The sequence below is a fragment of the Crinia signifera genome, chromosome 3, assembly GCF_055691185.1.
Source record: "Crinia signifera chromosome 3, ASM5569118v1, whole genome shotgun sequence".
NCBI lineage: Eukaryota > Metazoa > Chordata > Amphibia > Anura > Myobatrachidae > Crinia > Crinia signifera.
In genome coordinates, this window is record NC_139219.1 from 294,803,673 (window position 1) to 294,815,806 (window position 12,134).

The following is a 12,134-nucleotide window of genomic DNA, read 5'->3' on the forward strand; positions in this document are numbered from 1 at the left end:
CTCCCTGCTCCTCTGGTTCACCCAAGTAGGAGACTCTATACCCCCGTCCCCTCCTACTTCAGCAGCAGCCTCGCCAACTGTCAGTTGCCTACTCTAGCGGCGCTGGGGGTGTGCGGCTGACAATCTGTATAATTACAAGCAGTCAGCCGCGCACCACCAGCACCGCTTCCGGATTCTGAATCCGTTGGCACTTCTTCCCCTCCACCCACCATCGTTACCTGGCCTGCGGTAGCAGGAATAAGTATATGAAATGTAAATTTTTTTTAGAGGGTGCAGGGGATTGCCTTGGGGCCCCCTCGAGCCGCCGGGCCCCATAGCAGCTGCAACCCCTGCACCTACTATAGTAATGGCACTGGGGGTGGGGAAGCACATCTGACATCTCTCCCATCTCACACTCACCGCAGCTGCTGCCGGGACTTCTGATTCCCAGTTCACGCTGCTGGGCCTCCTGTACTCCCATGCACAGGTGCTCCACTGCATGTAGACAGCGCCAATGGGCCTCCCACTCTCCCCGGCACAGGCGTCGCATGGCCTTCTGCTCCTCCACATATAGATGACGCCACCGGGCCTCCTGCCTCTGCCCGCTGTTCACCACCTTCCTCCCGCATCACGTGGTCAGCCGCCAGCCCCTTAGCTCCCCACACACGCACTGCTCAGAATTGAGGGGGGGGCAGAACAAATTCATGGCCGTCGTGTGAGGACGTAAATACGCTAATGATGTGGCCACCTGGGCACTCGGCACAAGCTGATGCTATAAGCGCTAAAGTACAGTAGAAAAGCCTGAACAAAATCAGTCCACAAGGCCATCGGCCCTTCTGACATTTGCCAGAAGTGCCAGATGGCCAGTCCGGCCCTGCAGGCGATGCATACATTTTTTTCATGCAATGCATAAACATATTTGCTTTATTTCCATGCAATGCTCCATCAAGCTCAGAGTGGTATTTCAGTAAAGAGGTTTTCTGTGTACATTTTCTTTGTATTTATATTAAATATTTTTTTTTTTATTCTTAAATCAAATTATTTAATTATATAGAAATCTCTAAAGTGGTCATAATTGCCACTTAGCTGCCTTTTTAAGTTCACCGCTGTCAAGCACGAAGAAACCTGACACGCTCTAACACTGCACACCCATCCCACACTTATTGTCCTTGGCTGATACGAAGAGTTGCTTAACCCCTTCACGACATTTGACGTATATATACGTCATGGCCGGGAAGTACTTCCCGACCGTTGACGTATATATACGTCATGGCTTAAAACTGTCACTGCGTCTAGAGACGCAGTGACAGAGGGACGATGTCTGCTGTCCCTGACAGCAGACATGTCCGTGCATGCCCAGGGGGGGCTGCGATGCCGCCCCCCCGTCGGCGATCGCTGTGATTGGCTGTTCAGTGTGAACAGCCATTCACAGCGTTTTCTGTGTCACCGGCGAATAACGTTCGCCGGTGACACGGGATCGGAGGTGATTGGTGCTGTAAAGTACAGCACCAATCACCGCGGGGTGTAAGGGTGACACTGGTGTCACCCCACCTCACCCCGCCCGCCCCCAAAGGCCGTGATTGGTCCGTCGGACCGACGGACCAATCACAGCCATGGAGGGGGGTTTAAACTAACGGTGACTGCACTGCAGACGCCATTCCGGTCTGGAATAGCGTGCAGTGCGGTCACCGTGCCCACCTGCCACCATATACTGACCAGAACCTTGCTCCATACTTACCTGATCACTGCTTCATCACTGCTTGATCACTGCTTGATCTGTGCTTGTAGTGTGCTGGATGCTTCCTGGATCCTGTTGCTACTTGTGCCTTCCTGTGCTGTGAAATTGTGCTGCTGCAGTGTAATAGCTAGATAGAGAGATAGAGAGAGATAGAGAGAGATAGAGAGAGATAGAGAGAGATAGAGAGAGAGATAGTGTCAGAGAGTGCTATATTTTGTGCTGCTGCAGTGTGATATAGTTATAGATAGAGAGAGAGAGATAGAGAGATAGAGAGAGATAGAGAGAGAGAGATAGATAGAGAGGCCTAGTGACAGAGTGCTATATTTTGTGCTGCTGCAGTGTGATAGTTACCGACGGACCAATCACAGCCAAGGAGGGGGGTTTAAACTAACGGTGACTGCACTGCAGACGCCATTCCGGTCTGGAATAGCGTGCAGTGCGGTCACCGTGCCCAGCTGCCGCCAATACTGACCAGAACCCATCCAAATACTTACCTGATCACTGCCTAGATATTGCTTATTCTTGTGACATCTTGTGACATCCTGTGACATCTTGTGCTGCTGCGAGTTATTAGATAGAGAGAGAGATAGAGAGAGATAGAGAGAGATAGAGAGGCCTAGTGCTATATTTTGTGCTGCTGCAGTGTGATAGAGCTATAGATAGAGAGATAGAGAGAGATAGAGAGAGAGAGATAGAGAGAGAGATAGTGACAGATAGTGACAGATTGTGCTATATATTTTTTATATAACTGAAAGAGATATAGAGAGATAGAGAGAGATAGAGAGGCCTAGTGCTATATTTTGTGCTGCTGCAGTGTGATAGAGCTATAGATAGAGAGATAGAGAGAGATAGAGAGAGATAGAGAGAGAGAGATAGTGACAGATTGTGCTATATATTTTTTATATAACTGAAAGAGATAGAGAGAGATAGAGAGAGATAGAGAGGCCTAGTGCTATATTTTGTGCTGCTGCAGTGTGATAGAGCTATAGATAGATAGAGAGAGATAGAGAGAGAGAGATAGAGAGAGATAGTGACAGATTGTGCTATATATTTTTTATATAACTGACTGCTGCCCCCCCTTTTGTGATGATCAGTATAAATTAACTGATCAGCAACTTTTTGGGGGCGCAGGTTTTTTTTTATATATAGATATACCTGTCAGTGCTGCTGCTGCAGTGTCATAGAGTGATAGATAGTGAGAGATAGAGAGATAGAGAGAGATAGTGACAGAGAGTGATAGAGAGTGCTAAATTTTGTGTATGCTGCCCCCGCCTTTTGTGCTGATCACTATATCTGAGGTGATCAGCAACTTTTTGGGGGTACAGAGGTTTTTTTTTTTATATATACCTGTCAGTTGCTGCCAGTTGCACTGTCAGTTGCACCAAAGGTTGTGCACCTGCTGCCCCTCACTGGTAATCAGTGTCGCATCACTGATCACCTTTTTTTATTTTTTGTGAGTGCTGTGGGGTCTTTTTTAAATTTTTTTTTTTTACACACACTGTGATTTTGTGTGTGTCCTGTGGCCACTGTGCGCTGATCAGTGACGTACATCACTGATCAGCTTTTTCGGCACAGGGTTGATCTATTTTTTTTTTTTTTTGATCAAATTCCTGTTGCCTTTGAGCGCTGTTCAGTGACGGACGTTACTGACCAACATCTGTGCTCAATTTTTGGCGCAGGACCTTTTTTTTTTTTTTTTTAACCCCTTCCATTTTTTTTTTTTTAACCCTTCAATTTTTTTTTTTTTGTATTTTTTTTTTCTGCACTACATACACACCACACACTACATACCCCCCGGGTTGAAATAAAGTTTGTACCCCCCCCCCCTACACTATACACGTGTTGAAACATTTCACTACCAGTAACACAAAAATATAAATGGCATCCCAAATGTCATCCCAAATGTCGTCCCAGTCATCCAGGAGAATGTATTCAGTGGAGGAGGCATATGCCATGCTTGCCTCTGACTCTGACACAGCCAGTGAGGCAAGCGGGGAATTTGAAGGATTCGTCTTAAGCTCTTCTTCCTCCTCTGGTGATGAGGGACCCCCTCAAAGACGCCCCCGTAGAGCAGCTGAGACCCCCCCCCCAATAATTGATCTCGTATGGACCCCACCACCAGACAATTTTGAGCCCCAGGTTCCTGAGTTTTTGGCCATCCCAGGAATCCAATTTGATTCAACAGGTCTCAGAGAAATTGACTTTTTCAAATTATTTTTCTCTGATGATTTTATAAAATTTAATGGTGGACCAAACTAATTTATATGCCCAGCAGTTTATTGCTCAAAACCCCACGTCATCATTTGCTAGGTGGACCCCTGTAGATGCAGTAGAGATGATGACGTTTTGGGGTCTGGTGTTACACATGGGCATAGTAAAAAAGCCACAAATTAGGCAATATTGGAGTACAGATGTTCTGTACAGCACCCCATTTCACCGTATGGCCATGCCCCGGGCTCGTTTTGAGGCAATCCATAAATTTATACATTACACCGATAATGCACAGTGCCCACCCAGAGATGATCCCACCTTTGACAGGCTATTCAAAGTCAGGCCGGTCATTGATCATTTCAGTGCCAAATTTGCAGAGCTATACATCCCTGATAAATGTATTAGTATCGACGAGTCCCTTATACATTTTAAAGGAAGGGTTAAATTCCGCCAGTACCTTCCCAGTAAGAGGGCAAGGTATGGCATAAAAATGTATAAGCTGTGTGAAAGCACCACAGGGTACACCCACAAGTTTAGGGTATATGAAGGGAAGGATTCAAGAATTGAACCACCAGAATGCCCCCCCTCCCTCGTAGGTGTTAGTGGAAAAATTGTCTGGGATTTAATGCACCCCTTCCTGGATAAGGGTTATCACCTCTATGTGGATAACTTTTACACCAGCATCCCCCTGTTTAAGGCCCTTGGTTCAAGAGGTACAGCAGCTTGCGGTACTGTGCGCAAGAACCAAAGAGGCCTCCCCAAAACGCACATTGCCCAAGTAATGAGAAGGGGTGAAAGCAGGGGAATATGCACCGAAAATATGTTGTTGGTCAAATATAAGGACAAGAGGGATGTCCTTATACTGACAACAATTCATGGAGACAGTACCACCTCCATCCCTGTACGAGGTACCAGTACCCACACCTCAAAACCAAATTGTATCCTAGATTACAATAAGTACATGGGCGGAGTGGATCTTTCAGATCAGGTACTGAAGCCGTACAGTGCCCTGCGGAAAACAAATATCTGGTACAAGAAGCTGGCCGTGTATATCATCCAGATGGCACTGTATAACGCTTACGTGCTATTCCGTTCTACCGGCCAGAGGGGGACATTTATGCACTTTCAAGAGGAAGTCATAAAGAGCCTAATATTTGGGAATCAGCAGGCAGAGGGCCCCAGTACTTCTAGTACTGGCCCCCGTATTGTACCAGGGCAGCATTTTCCCAACGAAATCCCCTCCACTGCAAGAAAGGGCAGGACACAAAAAAGGTGCAAAGTTTGCTATAAAAAGGGAATAAGAAAGGATACTATTTTCCACTGTGAAACTTGCCCCGACAAACCCGGCCTATGTATAAAGGAGTGTTTCAAAATATACCACACATCTATGGATTATTAGGTTCATCATTTCACCGTGCTTCGGGGGTCTTGCTAATGCCACATAGCACCCACCATTCATTCCACCAGAATCTGAGCTGCAAAATCCAAAAATCACTCATTCCCTTCTGAGTCCTGCCATGCACCCAACTGGTATTTTTGGTCACATGTGAGGCATTGCCGTACTCTGGAGAAATGGGGGCACAGATTTTGGGGTGCTTTGTCTCCTTCATTCCTTGTGAAAATGAAAAATTTTGAGCCAGAAGTACATTTTTGTGTAAAAAAATGTATTTTTTTCATTTTCACTGCCCAGTTGTACCAAAATTGATGAAACCCCTGGGGGTTTGAAATGTACACTATACCCCTAGATGAATTCCCTGAGGGGTGTAGTTTGCAAAATGGGGTCACTTGTGGGGGGGTTCCACTGTATTGGTAATGCAACATAGCACCCACCATTCATTCCACCAAAATCTGTGCTCCAAAATCCAAAAATCACTCCTTCCCTTCTGAGTCCTGCCATGCACCCAACTGGTATTTTTTGGTCACATGTGAGGCATTGCCGTACTCTGGAGAAATGGGGGCACAGATTTTGGGGTGCTTTGTCTCCTTCATTCCTTGTGAAAATGAAAAATTTTGAGCCAGAAGTACATTTTTGTGTAAAAAAATGTATTTTTTTCATTTTCACTGCCCAGTTGTACCAAAATTGATGAAACCCCTGGGGGTTTGAAATGTACACTATACCCCTAGATGAATTCCCTGAGGGGTGTAGTTTGCAAAATGGGGTCACTTGTGGGGGGGTTCCACTGTATTGGTAATGCAACATAGCACCCACCATTCATTCCACCAAAATCTGTGCTCCAAAATCCAAAAATCACTCCTTCCCTTCTGAGTCCTGCCATGCACCCAACTGGTATTTTTTGGTCACATGTGAGGCATTGCCGTACTCTGGAGAAATGGGGGCACAGATTTTGGGGTGCTTTGTCTCCTTCATTCCTTGTGAAAATGAAAAATTTTGAGCCAGAAGTACATTTTTGTGTAAAAAAATGTATTTTTTTCATTTTCACTGCCCAGTTGTACCAAAATTGATGAAACCCCTGGGGGTTTGAAATGTACACTATACCCCTAGATGAATTCCCTGAGGGGTGTAGTTTGCAAAATGGGGTCACTTGTGGGGGGGTTCCACTGTATTGGTGCTTGGGGGGTCTTGCTAATGCCACATAGCACCCACCATTCATTCCACCAGAATCTGAGCTGCAAAATCCAAAAATCACTCATTCCCTTCTGAGTCCTGCCATGCACCCAACTGGTATTTTTGGTCACATGTGAGGCATTGCCGTACTCTGGAGAAATGGGGGCACAGATTTTGGGGTGCTTTGTCTCCTTCATTCCTTGTGAAAATGAAAAATTTTGAGCCAGAAGTACATTTTTGTGTAAAAAAATGTATTTTTTTCATTTTCACTGCCCAGTTGTACCAAAATTGATGAAACCCCTGGGGGTTTGAAATGTACACTATACCCCTAGATGAATTCCCTGAGGGGTGTAGTTTGCAAAATGGGGTCACTTGTGGGGGGGTTCCACTGTATTGGTAATGCAACATAGCACCCACCATTCATTCCACCAAAATCTGTGCTCCAAAATCCAAAAATCACTCCTTCCCTTCTGAGTCCTGCCATGCACCCAACTGGTATTTTTTGGTCACATGTGAGGCATTGCCGTACTCTGGAGAAATGGGGGCACAGATTTTGGGGTGCTTTGTCTCCTTCATTCCTTGTGAAAATGAAAAATTTTGAGCCAGAAGTACATTTTTGTGTAAAAAAATGTATTTTTTTCATTTTCACTGCCCAGTTGTACCAAAATTGATGAAACCCCTGGGGGTTTGAAATGTACACTATACCCCTAGATGAATTCCCTGAGGGGTGTAGTTTGCAAAATGGGGTCACTTGTGGGGGGGTTCCACTGTATTGGTAATGCAACATAGCACCCACCATTCATTCCACCAAAATCTGTGCTCCAAAATCCAAAAATCACTCCTTCCCTTCTGAGTCCTGCCATGCACCCAACTGGTATTTTTTGGTCACATGTGAGGCATTGCCGTACTCTGGAGAAATAGGGGCACAGATTTTGGGGTGCTTTGTCTCCTTCATTCCTTGTGAAAATGAAAAATTTTGAGCCAGAAGTACATTTTTGTGTAAAAAAATGTATTTTTTTCATTTTCACTGCCCAGTTGTACCAAAATTGATGAAACCCCTGGGGGTTTGAAATGTACACTATACCCCTAGATGAATTCCCTGAGGGGTGTAGTTTGCAAAATGGGGTCACTTGTGGGGGGGTTCCACTGTATTGGTAATGCAACATAGCACCCACCATTCATTCCACCAAAATCTGTGCTCCAAAATCCAAAAATCACTCCTTCCCTTCTGAGTCCTGCCATGCACCCAACTGGTATTTTTTGGTCACATGTGAGGCATTGCCGTACTCTGGAGAAATGGGGGCACAGATTTTGGGGTGCTTTGTCTCCTTCATTCCTTGTGAAAATGAAAAATTTTGAGCCAGAAGTACATTTTTGTGTAAAAAAATGTATTTTTTTCATTTTCACTGCCCAGTTGTACCAAAATTGATGAAACCCCTGGGGGTTTGAAATGTACACTATACCCCTAGATGAATTCCCTGAGGGGTGTAGTTTGCAAAATGGGGTCACTTGTGGGGGGGTTCCACTGTATTGGTGCTTGGGGGGTCTTGCTAATGCGACATAGCACCCACCAAAATTCCACCAGAATCTGAGCTGCAAAATCCAAAAATCACTCCTTCCCTTCTAAGTCCTGCCATGCACCCAACTGGTATTTTTTGGTCACATGTGAGGCATTGCCGTACTCGGGAGAAATTGGGGCACAGATTTTGGGGTGCTTTGTCTCCTTCATTCCTTGTGAAAATGAAAAATTTTGAGCCAGAACTGCATGTTTGTGTAAAAAAATGTAATTTTCCATTTTCACATCCCAGTTGTACCAAAATTGGTGAAACCCCTGGGGGTTTGAAATGTACACTATACCCCTAGATGAATTCCCTGAGGGGTGTAGTTTGCAAAATGGGGTCACTTGTGGGGGGGTTCCACTGTATTGGTGCTTGGGGGGTCTTGCTAATGCGACATAGCACCCACCAAAATTCCACCAGAATCTGAGCTGCAAAATCCAAAAATCACTCCTTCCCTTCTAAGTCCTGCCATGCACCCAACTGGTATTTTTTGGTCACATGTGAGGCATTGCCGTACTCGGGAGAAATTGGGGCACAGATTTTGGGGTGCTTTGTCTCCTTCATTCCTTGTGAAAATGAAAAATTTTGAGCCAGAACTGCATGTTTGTGTAAAAAAATGTAATTTTCCATTTTCATATCCCAGTTGTACCAAAATTGGTGAAACCCCTGGGGGTTTGAAATGTACACTATACCCCTAGATGAATTCCCTGAGGGGTGTAGTTTGCAAAATGGGGTCACTTGTGGGGGGGTTCCACTGTATTGGTGCTTGGGGGTCTTGCTAATGCGACATAGCACCCACCAAAATTCCACCAGAATCTGAGCTGCAAAATCCAAAAATCACTCCTTCCCTTCTAAGTCCTGCCATGCACCCAACTGGTATTTTTTGGTCACATGTGAGGCATTGCCGTACTCGGGAGAAATTGGGGCACAGATTTTGGGGTGCTTTGTCTCCTTCATTCCTTGTGAAAATGAAAAATTTTGAGCCAGAACTGCATGTTTGTGTAAAAAAATGTAATTTTCCATTTTCACATCCCAGTTGTACCAAAATTGGTGAAACCCCTGGGGGTTTGAAATGTACACTATACCCCTAGATGAATTCCCTGAGGGGTGTAGTTTGCAAAATGGGGTCACTTGTGGGGGGGTTCCACTGTATTGGTGCTTGGGGGGTCTTGCTAATGCGACATAGCACCCACCAAAATTCCACCAGAATCTGAGCTGCAAAATCCAAAAATCACTCCTTCCCTTCTAAGTCCTGCCATGCACCCAACTGGTATTTTTTGGTCACATGTGAGGCATTGCCGTACTCGGGAGAAATTGGGGCACAGATTTTGGGGTGCTTTGTCTCCTTCATTCCTTGTGAAAATGAAAAATTTTGAGCCAGAACTGCATGTTTGTGTAAAAAAATGTAATTTTCCATTTTCACATCCCAGTTGTATCAAAATTGATGAAACCCCTGGGGGTTTGAAATGTACACTATACCCCTAGATGAATTCCCTGAGGGGTGTACTTTGCAAAATGGGGTGACTTGTGGGGGGGTTCCACTGTATTGGTGCTTTGGGAGTCTTGCTAATGCAACATAGTACCCACCATTCATTCCACCAAAATCTTTGCTGCAAAATCCAAAAATCACTCCTTCCCTTCTGAGTCCTGCCATGCACCCAACTGGTATTTTTTGGTCACATGTGAGGCATTGCCGTACTCGGGAGAAATTGGGGCACAGATTTTGGGGTGCTTTGTCTCCTTCATTCCTTGTGAAAATGAAAAATTTTGAGCCAGAACTGCATGTTTGTGTAAAAAAATGTAATTTTTCATTTTCACATCCCAGTTGTACCAAAATTGGTGAAACCCCTGGGGGTTTGAAATGTACACTATACCCCTAGATGAATTCCCTGAGGGGTGTAGATTGCAAAATGGGGTGACTTGTGGGGGAGGTTCCTAACTTTTAGCACTTATGGTGCCTAGAAACCTACATGGTGCCTAAAAAAAAATCTCATAAAAAGGAGGCTCCAAAATCAAGTAGGTGCTCCTTCTATTATGAAGCCTGTGGTTTGGTCAACGTGCACACTAGGGCCACATATAGGATATTTTTGAAAACAAAAGAATTGGGGGAATCAATTTTTAGTCACATTTCTCTAGTAAAATCTACTGTATTCGTTAGAAAAATGTATTAAAATTGAAACTCTGCAAAAAAAAAGAAATTTTGAAATTTCACCTACACTTTGTTTTAATTCCTGTGAAACACCTAAAGGGTTAACAAACTTCCAAAATGCTGTTTTGAATACTGTGAGGGGTACAGTTTTTGAAATGGCATCATTTATGGGGGTGTCTCACATACAAGTCCCTCAAAGTCACATCAGAACTGAACTGGTCCCTAAAAAAATCAGTGTTTGAAATTTTCATGAAAATTTGAGAATTTGCTATTCATATTGTAAGCCTCCTAGTGTCCAAAAAAATTAAAAGGAAGTTGAAATAATGATGGAAACATAAAGTAGACATATGGTCTATGTTAGTTATTAACTATTTTGAGTGGTATGATTATTTGTCTCACAAGCAGAAAATTTAACATTTTGCAAATTGCTAAATTTTCCATTTTTTCACGATATTTTGGTATTTTTCACAAAAAAACACAGACTGTATCGACCCAAATTTACCACTAATTTGAAGTACAATGTGTCACGAGAAAACAATCTCAAAATCACTGGGATAAGTAAAAGCAAAAAAAAGTTATCCCCACTTAAGTGAGACATGTCAGATTTGAAAAAAAGGGCTCTGTCATGAAGGCACAAACTGGCTCTGTCATGAAGGGGTTAAGGGTCTGTCCAACAAATGTTTTGTCTATAGGGTTTTTTTTTACTACTTAATTTTGTATGTACATTTTCTCCTTCGGGTTCTATTTAATTACTAACGAAAAGCGAAAAAATAAACAGGATGTTAGGATTTATGCCTTCTAATTTTTTTTGTTTTGTTATTAAAAGCCAAATATATATATAAGGAGGGGAAGGGTCACTACATAGTTGGGGCCCATTGACATTAGGGGTGAAATGTAATAGGATGAGAGATTCAGAAAGCGAGAGATTTGGTAAGATATCTCCAGTTTTTTTAAAGAGGCAATCATTTTAACTGCAAAACCAGTTTGATTTTGCAGTGTAAATGATTGCCGCTTAAAAAACTTCCAAAAAACTTGAGATTTCTTACCAAATCTCTCATCCCATTAAATTTCACCCTAGTGGTGAGGGTGGGAGCTGTGCCCCGGGATCTATCAGTATGAGGTGTGGGTGATAACACTTGGGATTATTTTGTCACGGTGGGGGAGGGGGGTGAAAAATTCAAGATCAGCAAAGTTTATTTTCAGGGCCAGAGCCCAGATGCTATTAATAGGCCCAAGAGCATGCTAGAATGATGCTCTTAATCTGGGATCACTGTACTCACCTAGTTTCCATGTGTTCTTAATTTGTGACCTTACCATTTTCACACAAACCTAGTTCTTGGGGCTCTGCAGTCTTCTGTGGTTCTTTCTTCAATATTCAGTCTTCATTTGTTGAAGAGAAACAACTGAAATGAATGAATGAAATACTATAACAAATGCCTGGTGATGTGGGCCCATACCTTTGGGAGTCTCAGAGAGAGCCCTGCAAAATTTGGAAACCATGGTCCAACATCATTGAGAATCTTTGGACTTATGTATAAAACCCTAAGTAGGATCTAGTTCACAAATTCCTATTTCATAAAACATGTTCATAATAAATAGTCATATAGAAAACTGTGCTATTGTAATGTTTTGCCATGAGCCTATTGGATATTTTGCCCCTAGCATTTGCAGCCTTACTTTGTAGGTAGGGAAACTGATGTTGATGTACAGTCAGCACTAGGGGTTCTACGTGAGAAAAAGTTTCCTTGATTTTAAAAACCATCACGAATGAGGCCTGTGGGAGAGACAAAGTCACATGAGTGCATCCCACGGAATGTTATCACAATGTACGAGTCACGCTTCATCTGTAATTACAGGAAGAATAAACAGGGGCCGTCAGGGCTGCACAGCTGTCTCAGCATTATAGAGAACATAAATAATGTGCTTAAAAAA